This window comes from Echinops telfairi, unplaced genomic scaffold (assembly GCF_000313985.2).
Source record: "Echinops telfairi isolate 266 unplaced genomic scaffold, ASM31398v2 ScPeMD7_655;HRSCAF=1070, whole genome shotgun sequence".
NCBI classification, from domain to species: domain Eukaryota; kingdom Metazoa; phylum Chordata; class Mammalia; order Afrosoricida; family Tenrecidae; genus Echinops; species Echinops telfairi.
The window spans coordinates 17,334,308-17,346,164 of NW_022104553.1; positions in this window are offsets into that span (position 1 = coordinate 17,334,308).

The following is an 11,857-nucleotide window of genomic DNA, read 5'->3' on the forward strand; positions in this document are numbered from 1 at the left end:
CCCCCAGCCCCTCCTCCCTAGAGTTAATTGAGGGGAGCCCTTACTCCCTTAGATCCAGGAATCCAGGCCTTGAGCTCCCTCCTTCTTTAGACAGGGGTCCTGCCACCCCCTCCACCCCTCAGGAGTCCAGATCAACCCCCCAGCCCTCTCCTTCAGACTTGAAAGTACACACACACACACACACACACACACACACCCCTTCCTCCTCCGGACCCGGGCAATCCTGACCCCCAGACACCCTCCGTTGGGTGTTCGAGTCCAGGCCCCTAGCCCTCCGCTCTCAGACCCCGACCGGGCTCCGCGCGCCCCTCCGCACCTGCCCCGTCCGGCTCCGTCCGACCCCGCTCCGCTCCCGGTTCTGTCCGGGCCTCGGCCCCTCCTCCCTGCTCCCTCCCGGCCGCCCCGCCCCCGCATACCTGAGCCTCCACCTGGCACCGCCCCGCCGCCACGGCGGCCCGGGGTGCGGCCGCCCGGGGACGTGAGGGGGCAGGGCCTGCTTCGGGGAGCCTGATACATGCCCCCTGTCCCCATCTGAACGCCGTCGGACACGACAGCCCGCACGTGAGGTCACCTGCGCTCTGTCATGGTTGAAAAGTTGGGTGTTCCAAGCCCCTTGGGCGACTGGGGGGACGGGGGAGGCTGCCTTCGCATTGACCCGGGGAGGAGGAGGAGGAGGAAGCTCATCCGGAATGAAGCTAAACTCCTGGGTGGTGATTACGACGCCGAGGGAGGGACCGGGGTTTGAGCCCCCCCGGCCTGCTACTCACCTTCGGACCAGGGTCAGCCCTTGCCCTACCTAGGCCAACAGCCCGGGTCCAGGGCTGCCGCCCGCGCCGGCGCCCTCCTCTTCCCCCTGGAAGGTACCCTGATATGGAAACAATGAATGTACGGTTCACAGAAAGGTTGCAGGTTCGAACCCGTCCAGGGCCTGTGCCTCAGCAGAAAGGCCCGGCGCTCTGCTTCCGTAGAGACGGCAGCCAAGAACAAGAGCACTCCGCTGGCCAGGTCCGGCTCTCACCTGTGGGGTCTCCGGGAGGCAGAATCCGATACAGAGTCCACACATTGCGCTTTGTTTCTGGGTCCCTCCCTACTACACCCCCCCCCCAACACACACACACTCCTTGATGACTGGTCTCTGGGCTTGCCAAACAGGTAATGATCACCTGTGTTGGAGATTTTGAGTCCGACCCCAGGTGCCTAGGCACAATTGCCTGGTTGTCTACTTCTGCCATGAGATCGCCCGCTATTAAAAACCCATCGGCTCCCGAACAAAGTCTGGACGCTGGTCCAGAGGCAATTCCGACTCGCAGGGAATCCCCGCGTAGTGTTCCAATCCATGGTGGCGCAGACGGCCTCATCTTTCTCCAACAGACCGGCGGGTGGGTTTGAACCGCTGGCCTTGCTCGTTGCAGTCCCGGAGCAGACCTGACCGAGCCACCTGACCGGAACCCTGTGCAATGTCAACTCATTCTGACCCTACAGGGCAGAGAACCGCCCCTGTGGGTTCGCGAGGCTGTGGGTCTGCACAGGGGCTGACAGCCTCATCTTTCTCCCTCAGAGTGGCTGGTGGGTCTGAACCGCAGACCTTGACGCCAACGGCCCAGCGCTTAACACGCTGCGGCACTGGAAGAGATGCTAAACGCTCACACCAGGGGCTTAAGTGGAGAGCAAATGTTTTGAGGATGAAGAGGGCAATGAATGTACAAATGGGCTTTACACAATTGATGTGTGTATGGATTATGATAAGAGTTGTATCAGCCCCTAATAAAATGATTTTAAAAAGAGAGAGAGAGATGCTAAGTGCTCACTGCCGGGCTGTGTACCATCCTCGCAATTGTTCTTGTGTGATGTCGGTCTCCAGGGCCTGGTCTCTCTTCTGACAACATGTCCAAAGTAGGTAAGACAAAGTCTTGCCATCCTTGCCTCTTAGGAGCACTCTGGCTGTGTGTCTTCAGAAGCAGGTTGTTTGTCCTTGCGGCAGTCCACAGCACTTTCCATATCTCTGCCAGCACCACAGTTCAAATGCACGATGGGTTGTTCACCCTTCCTTCTTCAACGTCCACGTCTCCTATGCCCACGAGGCGATGGAACATACCGTGGCTTGGGAAACTGGAACCCCAAATTCAGAGTAGTTGCTGCATCTAAAGCCCCAAAGCTCACTGGCCCTCAAGGCGATTTCCGACTCCTGACTACCCTACAGGACCGAGTCCAGCAGCCCTGTGGGTTTCATGTCTGTAAGTCTGTAGGGTATCAGACAGCCTTCTCTCTCCCCCCAGTGTCCCTGGGCTGGCGGGTCAAACTGCTGACTTGGTGGTTAGCTGTGGGAGCCGAATTCCCCAGCGCCAAGCTGGCGAGGAAGCACATTTGTTGTTTTGTCAGCAGGGAGACAGACCCACCGCGACCAGGGGTGGGTTTGGATGGAGTTCCTCGTGTGCGCAGAGCGAGCAGTCTAAATAGGGTCACCCCGCTGCCCCTCCCGGAGCATGGCAAGCCAACGTGGGGGAAAGGAGGAAGCTCGTACTTTTCCAGGTGTTTTTTTCCACACTCAAGCCCTGTTGGAAGGTAGAACTAAGAGCCGCCTTTACATTTACGGTACCCCAGGGCAATGACCCCAAGGTAGGTCTTTCGAACTCACCAGCTGCTTCCCAGGAGAAAAACTGGGGTTTCTACCCCCTGACAGAGTTAAGGTGTTGGGCCAATTCTAACCTGTCCTCCGGGCTCACCATGCGGCAGAATCGATTCTATGGCAGTGGATTTAGTGGGGTGTTTTGTTTTTTTTTGGGGGGGGGCGGGAAGCGATGTCCTGGAACCCTAGTGAGGCAGTGGGTCACCATCAGCTACTAACGGCAAGGTCGGTAGTTTGAACCCACCAGCCGCCCCTGGGGAGAAGGAGGTTTTCAGGTCCGGTAGTCAGTCTCAGAAAGCCTCAGGGGCAGTTCCACCCTGAACGATAGGGTCAATGCGGGTCAGAATCACTGGGTGGTGTACCTGACCTTGGGCAATGCAGACAGTCCACAGCTAGGCTGGAGTGAGGGCCAGGCCTCTGGTCTGCGGTGTGAGGTGGTGGTGGTGGTGGGGGGGCTGGAGGGACTTCGCTGGGTCGAAGCTGGATAGTAGCTACAACTTCCAAGGTTTTCTTCTGCAGAGGGGTGTGTGTGGGGTGGGGGTCAGGGACTCCGAATCCTCACCAAGGCACGTCCTTTGGAACTCATCTATTTTATCTTGATGATTAAAGCTAACGCTGTGCTCACCATGCGGCCAGCAGGGCTCCAAGGGCCTCTCAGAATGTAATAGAATTCTCAGGCATGAACCCACTGCCAATTCACAGAGACCCCATAAGGGAGGAAATGATAGGGCAGAGAACTTCTTGGTGGGTTTCTGAAGCTGTAGAGTGATGGAGGTGGGTAGGGGGTGGGGGTGGGGTGTTCAAACAGCTGACATGTGAGTTAGCAGCCCTTTGTATGACTGGAGCAGCTGGTGGGTTTAAACCAAGGATCTTGTTGTTGTTGGCAGGTGAGAGCTTAACCCACAGCGCCACCAGGGCTCCTCAGGAGCTCGGTAACCCACTGCCATCAAAGGTGCTTCTGACTGGCAGCGACCTTAACAGGTAGAACTGTAGGACAGAGAAGTGCACCGTGGGTTTCTGAAGCGGTAAACCTTCCCGGGAGCAGACTACCTCGTCTTTCTCCCTCAGAGCGACTGGCGGCTTTGAACAGCTGACCTGGGCGTTAGTGGTCCAATTTGGAGTCCATCTAGAGACAGACAGCCTCATCTTTCTTCCTTGGAAGTTCAAGGGAAGTCCAAAAGTATTGCTGCCGGGGTCCCAGGTCAACTTGCATGGGTTTAACCCCAACAGAACGACTTGACCAGGTCTCGGACTTTAGTGCCCGGCCGCAGACGAAGCTTTCTCAGTCAGACGCTTGTCATCTCCTTGAGGGGAGGGGGACCTTACAAAATTTAAAAAGTGGGGATGAACAACAGAAACGTGGGTGAAGGGAGACAGCAGTTGGTGTAGGACATGAAGACCATAATCATTTATAAGTTATCAAGGTGGGCGGGATGAGGAGCTGACCCCCAGGGCTCAAATAGAAAATAAATGTTTTGAAAATGATGATGGCAACCTCGGTACAAATATGCTCAAAACAATTGATGGGACTATTATAAGAGCTGTAAAAAAAAAAAAAAAAAAGGCTGGAAGAGCCCCCAATAAAATGATTTAAAAAATAAAATAAAACAAGGCCCTGGTGGCCTAGCGGGTGATGTGTTGGGCTACTAACCTCAAGGTCAGCAGTTCAAAACCACCAGTGGGAGAAAGTGGAGGCTTTCTGCTCTCGTCAATAGTTAGAGTCCCAGAAACCCACAGGGGCACTTCGACCCTGTCTTGTAGGGTGGCTGTGAGCCAGAATCGACTCCGTGGCAGCAGTAAGTTTCAGTTTTGGATCCAAACAGTGGCTTCCGGCAGGTTTCGGAAACCCTAATCCTTTAGGGGAGTAGTAAGCATGGTCTCTGTCCCTCAGGGGTGAGGTAGAGGCAACGAAAGTTGTGCGCCGAGGAATTTATTCTCTGTCACCGCAACACCTCTGCTCACCCGCTAAGGGTAGCAATGGCTGACCTGGGAGAGCCGTGTTGGGAAACCTCATCCCATCCCTGCCACATCCCTGCTGCGTTAGTCCGGATAGGCTAGAGAAACAAACTCACGGACACTTATGTGTATAAGAAAAAGATTTATATAAAAGAGTAATTGTGGGCCATGAATGTACAATGCGCTTTACACAATTGATGTATGTATGGATTGTGATAAGAGTTGTAGGAGCCCCTAATAAAATGATTAGAAAAAAAAGTAATTATATATTAAGAGAACATCCCAGCTAAGTCCAGATCAAGTCCATAAGTCCGATATTAGCTCATATGTCTGATACCAGTCTATAAAGTCCTCTTCAGACTCACGCAACACATGCAATGACGCCGAATGCAGGAAGATCATAGGCCAGTGGGTGGAAAGTCTTGTGCATCCAGTGATGGTGGAAGCATCTCAGCATTGGCGTGGGTCTCCACGTGGCTCCTCCAGCTCCAGGGTTCTCGTCATGTCTTGTCAGCAGGAAGACGAAGCAGAGAGTGTGTATCTGGCCTCCAGTGGGCTACTTATCTCCTTAGCACCTATCTCCAAATGAGGTCATCAAGCTGTGACCTGATTGACAGGCTAGACTCCACCCCTTCACAAGTTGACAGGCGATTATGTAATGGCCATAGTGCTCCTTCGGTTTCATTGTTCCCTAAACTCAAAGAACATTTCCAAGGAGCGTGATTTGAGTCCCCTGAGGAGGAGGCCCCAACTGCCATTTTGACGTGGCGATTTTGACATGGTGTTAATCAAAGAGCAAAGATTTGTTAGGTGCACACCAGTTGGTTCTGACCCACAGCGCCCCTATGTACTGACCCACAGTCCCTATGTACAACAGAAGGAAATACTGCCCATGGTCCTGCACCGTCCTCATTCTGTTTGACGTGTTACTCCCTGCCACCGAGCCCATGCTGACTCACAGTGCCCCCTGTGGTCTTCTGAGACTGTAACTGTTTATGGGAGTAGAAAGTCCAGGCTTTCTCCCATGGAGCTGCGGCGGGTTTCGAACTACTGACCATGTGGATTGCAGTCCAATACGTAGCCACTAGGCCCCCAGGGATCCCTGTATGTAGTGCTAGAGAGATGGAAACATTGCCTTCAGAAGTGTGTGCACCTGGATGGAGGATATGCCCAGAAACAATAGCTTCCTGTTTTGGTGTGTTTGTCTGAAAGGATTTCATAACAATACCTCTTGACTTATTTTCATATTTCAATAGCCTCCTAAGGAATCTTCCCTCTTCTATCTTGCCCAGCCTCCATCCAGACTCAACACTGGGCTCCTGTGGATACCGTGAATACCTAAGTCAGCTCCTGTCACGACTCTGCTAAGATTCCCCCCACCCCACTGGCTCCCAGCACCATCCCTCCACCCCCACCCAACTCCAATATAATCGGAAGTCTCCTTCTGATCTGTCCACTGAGCTGAAGGCCCTCCGTCTGGATAATGTCGTTGTCAGTTGCCGCTGGGTCCTTTTCCGACTCCTGTACCTGGCTTGTTGCCTCCATGGTAGGTCTCTGTGGTAGTAACATAATTTCACGTCAACCTGAAAATATTTAAAAGTGTAGGGGTGGCGTTCAGCCTGTCAATCAGGCCACAGTTTGATGGTGACTCCTTGTGGGCGTGGCCTTCTCCTAAAAAGGGTCTTTGGGACTTCCCCACACACCCTGCCTTCACCTTCCTGTTGGCAGACTCTGGTTGGTGCCAGAGCGCTGGAGATGACCATCGCCATGGGATCCACAAGACTTTGCACCCACCAGCTGGTGATCTTTCTGCATTCTGCATCATTGCACGTGGCTGTGTGAGTCTGAAGAGGGACTTACGGACTACCATCAGACTTATGGACTTGAGTTGGATTAGGGTGGGATATCTTATTGATGCATAATTACTTCTTGCTAGAAAGCTCTTTTTTACCCATATATGAGTGTCACTGGGATTTGTTTTTCTAGTCAGCCCAGCCTAACACAATCTCCCCTGTTGGAACATAAGCTTCATGGGTACGGAGACTTTTGAATGCATGTCGAACGGGCCTCAGTGTAGAGCAGGTGCCAGAGAGGTGTTTGTTAGAAACATTTCTGATAGCTCTGTGTTTGGAGCATGTATGTGCATTATTGCTTTATCACTTCCTTCAGCATATGTTGGACAGTGAGGTTGGGAGGCAGGGAGAAAGCACATCCCTGCCTTGGATTGGAGAGAAGGAGGGACCATGATATGGAGGGGTGGCAAGGAACACAGGCAAAATCCTTTCATTGCAACCTATAATGGACCTGCACTTATTGTATCCTTTCACCAACCTTTCAACATGGGGCTTCTGTAGATAGCTCAGGATCTCTAATCTGTATGTTGAGCAAATAATCCAAGAAGCTGGGCCGACATGAAGAAAAATTCGACATGAGAACTGGAGGTGGGCTTATCAATAACCTGAAAGATTGCAGGTGACACCACCTGGCCTGATGACAGCCAAGAGGCCTTGAAACACTTGCTGGTGCTGATCAAGGATCGCAGCCTTCAGTGTGGCTCACAACCCGATGTCAAGAAATCCCAAATCCTCACACCTGGGCCACTAGGCAACATCGTGAAAAAGCGGATAAAAGGCTGAAGTTGCCAAGGAGTTCATTTTACTTGAATCTACAATCAACACGCATGGAAGCAACAGTCAATACATCAAAGGAGTATTGCATCAGGCACATCTCCCGTGCATGACCTCCTGAATGTGTGAAAGACCCAAGATGTCACTTTGAGGACGAAGGTGGCCCTGATCCAAGCCATGGCGTTTTCAATCAGCTCATGTGCAGATGACCACTGGGCATTGATGAAAGAAGACCCACGAAGCATCGATTTGTTTGAATGACGGCATTGGTGAAGAATATTGAAAGTACCACGGACTTCTTCACGAACAAGCAGCTCTGTCTTGGAAGTGCAGCCAGCATGCTACTTAGAAGCCAGGATGGCGAGACCCCGTCTCATGTGCTTTGACCATCGGGAGACAACAGTCCCTGGAGAGGCGCATCATGCTTGGTAAAGTAGAGGGTCCACCAAACAAGAGGAAGACCCTCAACAACACAGACGGACACAGTGGCTGCAACACTGGGCCCCAGACCAGCAACGATTGTGAGGGTGCGCAGGACCAGGCACTGTTTCATTCCGTGGTACCCAGGTCGGGTCTGTGTACCACACAGTTCCACTGTGAGCTGGGACTGACTGGCAGGCACCTAACAACAGTAATCACTGTATACTTATACTACTTCTCAGTGCGTGTCTCATCGACCATCTGTGGGTGCGGCATCTGACCTCCTTTGGTGTTTTGAGGTTCTAATTGTTATTCTTCCATGTCATCGAATCAGGTCCAGCCCATCGCTACCTTAGGCACAACCGAAGGAAACCCTGCCCCGTCTTGCACCATCCTCACAATTGTTCCTCTGCTTGAGTGTCAATCCATCTCATTGAGGACTCCCTCTTTTCCGCTCCCTCTACTTTAACAAGCACGATGTCTTTCTCTGGGACTGGTCTCTCCTGATGCAATAGATTTTTCTTGGTCAACATGGCTCCATAGGAACAGGTGGGTGGTGTTTAGCCTGTCAGTTAGGTCACAGCTTGATTGGAGGGTGACCGAGATAAATGGTCGCCAACGCTGAGATGCTTCCACCGCCATTGGGTCCACAAGACTTTTCACCCACCGACCTGTGATCTTCCTGCATTCAGCATCATTGCATGTGGCTGCATGAGTCTGAAGAGGAATCTATGGCCTAGCATTGGTCTTATGGGCTAATATTAGGCTTGATCTGGACTGCACTGGGATGTTTTCTTGGTATACAATTGCTCTGTGATATAAAGCTCTTTTTTACACACATGAATGTCTCTGAATTTGTTGCTTTAGTTAACGTGGCCTAACATGACAACATGTTCAAAGTAGGTAGGATGAAGTCTCACCATCTTGCTTCTAAGGAACCCCATGGCTGTACTTCTTCTGAGGCAAATTGGTTTCTCCTTTTAGCCATCTATGGTACTTCCAATTTTCTTCTCCAGCACCACAGTTCAAATGTGTCCATTCTTCCTCAGTCTTCCTTATCCAATGTCAAACATTCGCATTGAACATACCATGCCTTGTGTCAGACACACCTCAGACCTCAAAGTAACACCCCTGGCTTTTCCATACTCTAAAGCGTTCTCATGCAGCAGATTTACCTAGGGCAATGCATCGTTTGATCTCTTGACTGTGCTTCCATGAGCACTGATTGTGGATCGAAGCAAGACTAAATCCTTGAGGTTCTAAGAGAATTCAGAAATCCCAGCCAGGTGCTCCTAATTTCTCTTGCCTACAAAGTGGTGTCGATACCGGGTAGATAATAGTACAGTACCTGTGTCACCTGCAAGACAAGTCTTGAACTGCCCACCTCACAGGTTACTCGTGTATGGTGCAACCTATCTAAAAAGTCTACTATGTAACCACGTTCATGTCTCGTAGGGGGTGCGGCGGGTAGCTTGGACTTACTGCCGCAGCTCTGCTGGGTGGGTTAAAACTATCAGCCTCCACTGGAGATCCCCTTGCAGAGGGGTCTCTGGGAGGAGATGAGCCAGTCAGGGTGCGATGTAACAATGATGAGAAATACAACTTTCCTCTAGTTCCTAAAGGTTTCCTCCCCGCTCCCACTACCATGACTCGAATTTTCGATCTTGCAAGTCTGGCTAGACCAGAGGAGGTACACTGGTACAGATAGGAACTGAAAATACAGGGAATCCAGGATGGATGAGCCCTATAGGACCAGTGGTGTGAGTGGCAAAACAGGGAGGGTAAAGGGAGAATGGGTAGGAAAGAGGGAACCGATTACATGGAACTGTGTGTGACCTCCTCCCTGGGGGACAGACAACCGAAAAGTGGGTGAAGGGAGACGTCGGACAGGGCAAGATATGACAAAATACCCATTTATAAACTATCAAGGGCTCATGCGGGAGGGGGGAGCGGGGAGGGAGGGGAAAAATGAGGACCTAATGTCGGGGGGTTTAAATGGAGAGAAAATGTTTTGAGAAACGATGTACAAATGCGCTTTACACAACTGATGTGTGTATGGATTGGGATAACAGTTGTATGAGCCCCTAATAAAATGCTAAAAACAAACAAACAAACAAAAAAACTATCAGCCTCTACCCCCACCCCCAAACTCAGTGCCATGTAGGGACTCCCACTCACAGGAAGCCTATGGACAGGGTAGAACGGCCCACTGCGGGTTTCCAGGCTGTAAATCTGGATGGGAGCAAGCATCTCGTGGTTCTCCTGCTGCGTGGCTGGCAGGTTCCGACTGCTGACTTGGTGGGTGGCTGCCCAGCGCAACCCCCTCCACCACTAGGGGTCCCTCACCCATCTTTGTTGTGGTCGTTAGGTGCCATCGACTCAGTTCCAGCCCTTAGCGACCCCCGTGCCTAACAGAACCAAACACTGGCCCGTCCTGCGTTGCTGCCATGCCTGAGCCCATGGGTGCCGCCACTGTGTCCATCCACTGATGTTTAGGTTCGTTCAACACAAACACAAACCCACCCCGCTGAGTCGACTCCCACTCCGAGCTGCCTGACAGCACGGAGTCGAACTGCCCCACGGAGTCTCTGAAGCTTTGATCTTGACGGAGTCAGCTGGCCACATCTCTCTTCAGCCCAGGGGCCGGCGAGTGGAACCGCGTACTTTCTGGTTAGCCACTGGAGTTATTTTAACCACTTTGATGCTGTGGGTAGGCGTCATAGAACTGGTTCCCACCCATAGCGACTGCTGGCATGACCGAAGACAACACTGCAGTCTGGTGCCACCCTCACAATGGCCCCGTGTCTGAGCCCATGATGGCGGCTACCGTGTCTGTCCATCTCCTAGAGGGCCTCCCTCTTCTTCGCTGCCCCTCCTCTTCACTGAGCATGATGTCCTTCTCCAGGGACTGGTCTCTCCTGACAAGGTGTCCAACGACGTGAGATAAAACCTCGCCATCCTTCCCTCGAAGGAGCGCTCTGGCCCTGCTTCTTCCAAGACAGACTGGGTTGTCCTTTTAGCAGCCCCTAGTATTTTCAATAGCCTTCGCCAGCACCACAGTTCAAACGCATGGGAGCTCCTTCATCAGCCTGCCTTCTACAATGTCCAACTGTGACGTGCAAAGGGGGTCAACCAGGGCTTGGGCGACACACCACTTGGGTAGCAGAGCTCTTTTAACTTAGTGCGAATCAATTTGTCAGGGACTTGCCCCCCACGACTGAGTGGGCTCAAGGGGTGGCTGGGTCATTGAGGGGTAAATTAAAGATCAAGCATGCAAGGGCTCACCTCCTCAGTCACGGCTTCCTGAGCTAGGTTCAAGCAGAGAGAGAGCTTCACGGTCTTTCAGAAGTTTACATAACCTCGGGCACGCAGGCCACAGTAAGCACATGTGTGACAGGAAGGGGTAGTATAAGAGGGCTAACACGTAACAGAAGGGGGGGGTGAGTTAGGGGAGTACACGCAATAGGAAGGGGAGGCACTAGAGGCACACGTGTGACAGGAAGGCAACAGGATGGGCGGGTTCTAGGGTCAAGATGGCAGCCTAACCTTGGTCATCTCTGAGCTGGCTTGACCTTCGGGTGTCTTTGAGCATTTCTCCAGGGGAACAACCTACTATCCTTATCAGAAGGGAATGGGCCCTACTTAGGGTGGGACAGACAATGGGGTCTGATTGCTTTGGATGGCAGGCAACTTTCAGGCAGACAGCGTGCTTGCAGCCATGTGCTTGCAAGCAGCACCTTAAAAATGGCCTTATTCCGGGGTGGGGTGGGGGGACGTCATGGGGGATAACTCCTACTTAGGATGATGTGAGTGAGGCGCATCTCCAACCCACAGATGTGAAGGTTTTCTCCAAGGTAGCCCTGGCCTCCCACACTCCTTAAAGAATGTGGAGAGTTTGCCCACATACACTTTCTTCCCGGTTCTGTTTCCAAAACAAAACCAAAAAAAACCCTCACTTCCCTGGAGCTGTAGTCACCCTATAGGAGATATAGAAGGCCATTGTTCCCCAGGGGAGTGGCTGGTGACCCTACAGGAGACACAGAAGCCCATTGTTCCCCAGGGGAGTGGCTGGTGACCCTATAGGAGATACAGAAGCCCACTGTTCCCCAGGGGAGTGGCCGGTGACCCTATAGGAGATATAGAAGGCCATTGTTCCCCAGGGGAGTGGCTGGTGGCCCCATAAGAGATATAGAAGCCCATTTTTCCCCAGGGGAGTGGCTGGTGACCC